Raw genomic sequence first — 4153 nt, forward strand, 5'->3', positions numbered from 1 at the left:
GACTAAAAACAATTTTGAACAGTTGAAACATTCTAGAATTCATCATGGGGGTTGAAGTTGGTTTTGCCTGAGTAAAGGAAACGGATTTGAAAGAAGTGAATGATTATGTGACTCGGTTTGGCTTGGATCCTATTTTATTACTCAAATCAGGAAGCCAAGGTTTTTAATGAATTTAAATGAACTTGGCGAAATGAGTTATGTTATTCTCCCCTAAAGACTTGGGACTATGTCGAGAAACTTTGTTATAAAATTCCCAATTGTGGGGTGGATGATTTTGAATGTTCCCAAAATGAATCTTTAATTTTTCCAAGGTTTTGGAAGTTTTGGAAAGAGGATGCCGAGAGCGGCTTTGTCTTAAAAAGGGGAACTCACTTTGAGTAAATTTGGCTTATGAGCCTGAGATGATTTGAGAAACGAGATTTCTAAAGCCAAGGCTGAAAAGAGTTGGAACTTGATTTCAAAGTGAAATGATTTGGGAAAAAGTGATTTATGGCTTAAATGCTGATTTTATGAATTGATGATGTTGAATGTGGAAGTGCTGTTTTGTTGTGAGCCGGAATGGCTGTGTATGATTATAAATATTGGTTGGTTCTGGATTGAACCGTGAGCCAGAATGGCTGTGTATGATATGAATATTGGCTGGTTCTGGACTGAACCGTGACCCGGATGGCTGAGATGGATGTTGATCCAGGGATGAGATTGAATGCATGTATATGTTGAATCATTGATAAATGTGAATGTTGCACTTCCACTATCGGAGATAAGAGTTTCCCTAGGAGAAAGCAGTGGCTAGCCACCACGTGCTCCAGGTTGAGACTCGAAGCTCTTTTGACCCTATGTCGTCAGGGTGGCCGGGCACTGTAAAAGCCCGGATGAGCTCACCCACATAAATATTCACCAGTGAGGGTGATGGATATGGATCATGATTATGATCAAGTTTATATTGAGTATAACTCGAGTTGGGGAGACACGACAGAGGGACAGTCCAATGGTTAGCTACCAGGACTTGTTGGGTTGGCTCTATAACCGACAGATGATATCATCAGCCACTAGGGACAGGCATGCATCATATGCATCTATGTGACATTGTTTGGGTGTGCATATTGTACTTGGCTTGCCTATGTGATTAACTGCTAATTGTTCTACTTGTTGTAACTGTTTGTTTGTGCTTGAACCTTCCTACTTGTGTTTGCGACTGAGACTCTGTTGGATTGTGGTGATTGGTTGATGGTTGGATTGTTTGGGCCTAGGGCCGTGGTTGAAATGAGATGGACCGATGGTTGGTTTCGGTTTTGTGTTTCTGGTTTGGAATAAAATATGAAAGGCTATTTTGGTTCCGCATAGATAAACCATTTTGAAAGGCTTTTGAGTTTTTGAGAATTGAACGGTTCTTTTTTCAGAAAAGATTTTTAGACTTTACTTTTATTGTAAACCGTTGTTTTTGAAAAGGAGGCATAAGACGGTTATTAATCACTAGTACAGTTTATCTTCACGTATCCTATTACAGTAATTCCCAAAAACCCTCTACTGAGAACCCTTTCGAGGATGATATTCTCACCCCCCTACATTTTTTCCCCTTTCAGGATATGGGCGCAGAAGTCACGAAGAGTTATTTAGTTGTTGTTGAGATGCTCTGTATTGTTTTAGTTATGGTTTATTGTACCCTCGCCTTTATCTTGATATATTCTGTAAGAGGGATAGGAACTGTATTGGATAATGCTTGTAATATTATCTATGTATATAAGTGTATATATGTATGTACTCTTTATGAGTTTTTGTAAGATGTATGGTATTTATGGATGTACGTTATCGAACGAAAGTATTTTTGGGAGCGGTATTACAGTTTAAAGTTTTTAAACAGGCTCATATTTTAGTATTAAATAGTATAAGAGCCGTCGTAATGTCCGAGCTATCAGAGTTGCGCAGCCGGAAGCGTGAGCTTTGGTAGTTAGGGTGTTACATTGCTACTTGTATATAATTTGACTTTATTTGATTAGGTAACCAGCATTCTGAATGACAAAGAGAACCAATTGATCTAATTGTGAAGCTTAGTTTGCTAAAATTAGTTTTGATTGTGCTAAAAAATTTTGATTATGAGTTCTGATTATGTATTTTATCTGTAATTAATTCATTATGTTAGAAATAAGGAAAGAGATGAGATTGGAGATAAGGTGTTTGATTAAATGTCTTTGTGAGAGTTAAATTGATTATGAGTTTTGATTATGTATGTTATCTATAATTAATTGATTATGAGTTTAATTGATCATTGTCATAGAGGCATACAGGTTCTACTTGTTAAAGTTTGGGCTGCAATCCTCAAGGCATTGCTGCTGACAGGCTTCGATGCTTGGTTCCGCAATACCAAAGATCGGTGGTAAAAGCAAAGGCCTCAGATACAACTGAATGTGCTGCTATGGTTAATACCAATTCCCACAGAGACTTTCTTGGATTGGCTTTGGGAATCTCAAGCCTCTTTGTTGGTTCATTGGAAGCCAAAGGAGCTGGTTTGCCCCCGGAAGATAAGCCAAAACTATGTGATGAAGCTTGTGAGAAGGAGCTTGAAAATGTATGGTGAGAATACATTGTTCCCTTCTCTACCTCCTTTCTTTGTTTTTCTCTGCTAAGACATTACAAATGGTTGTTGTAAATTGCTAATAATGCTTTGATACTTGATGTAATTGCATTGCATCTCCTGTTTCTACTCATGTTAGTCAGCATCTTTCTCAAATGTCAGTTATTTTTTAAGAGAAATTCTTCAAATAAATCTTGGGAATTCAAAGCATTATTAGTATCTAAGCTATTCTTTCCTGATAATAGAATCTATCATTCTTAAAGGAATAGCAGACATTCTTATATTTTCAAAGAATTTGTGCACCATGCAAAGAATCTGTTAATAACCAATCTATGTAATTGCACTTAAGTTTTAATATTCACATTTTTAAGACCCTTGATCAATGACCACCATGGTATCAATGAATTTTACTTGGAATATCCATAGCTAAATGACTAATGTTGACTTTGAACATTTTATGCAATGAAGGTGCCTGTGGTAACTACTGAATCAGGTTTGCAATACAAGGATATTAAAGTTGGACAAGGTCCTAGTCCCTGATAAGCGGATAATTTATACGCTTTTTGGCATTGTTTTTAGTATGTTTTTAGTAGAATCTAGTTGCTTTTAGGGATGTTTTTATTAGTTTTTATGTTAAATTTACATTTCTGGATTTTACTATGAGTTTGTGTGTTTTTCTGTGATTTCAGGTATTTTCTGGCTGAAATTGAGGGACTTGAGCAAAAATCAGATTCAGAGGTAGAAGAAGGACTGCTGATGCTGTTGGATTCTAACCTCCCTGCACTCAAAGTGGATTTTTTGGAGCTACAGAACTCAAACTGGCGCGCTTCCAATTGCGTTGGAAAGTAGACATCCAGGGCTTTCCAGAAATATATAATAGTCCATACTTTGGCCGATTTTAGATGACGTAAAAGGGCGTTGAACGCCAGTTCTACCTGCTGTCTGGAGTTAAACGCCAGAAACACGTCACAAACCAGAGTTGAACGCCAGAAACACGTTACAACCTGGCGTTCAACTCCAAAAAGAGCATCTGCACGTGTAACATTCAATCTCAGCCCAACCACACACCAAGTGGGCCCCGGAAGTGGATTTATGCATCAATTACTTACTTCTGTAAACCCTAGTAGCTAGTTTATTATAAATAGAACTTTTTACTATTGTATTAGACATCCTGGATTGTATTTTTGATCCTGTGATCTCATTTTGGGGGCTGGCCATTCGGCCATGCCTGGACCTTTCACTTATATATTTTCAACGGTAGAGTTTCTACACTCCATAGATTAAGGTGTGGAGCTCTGCTGTTCCTCATGAATTAATGCAAAGTACTACTGTTTTTCTATTCAATTCAACTTATTCCACTTCTAAGATATTCATTCGCACTTCAACATGAATGTGATGAATGTGACAATCATCATCATTCTCCCACGAACGCGTCCCTGACAACCACTTCCGTTTCACCTTAGATTGGATGAGTATCTCTTGGATCTCTTAATCAGAATCTTCGTGGTATAAGCTAGATTGATGGCGGCATTCATGAGAATCCGGAAAGTCTAAACCTTGTCTGTGGTATTCCGAGTAGGA

This window comes from Arachis ipaensis, chromosome B10 (assembly GCF_000816755.2).
Source record: "Arachis ipaensis cultivar K30076 chromosome B10, Araip1.1, whole genome shotgun sequence".
NCBI lineage: Eukaryota > Viridiplantae > Streptophyta > Magnoliopsida > Fabales > Fabaceae > Arachis > Arachis ipaensis.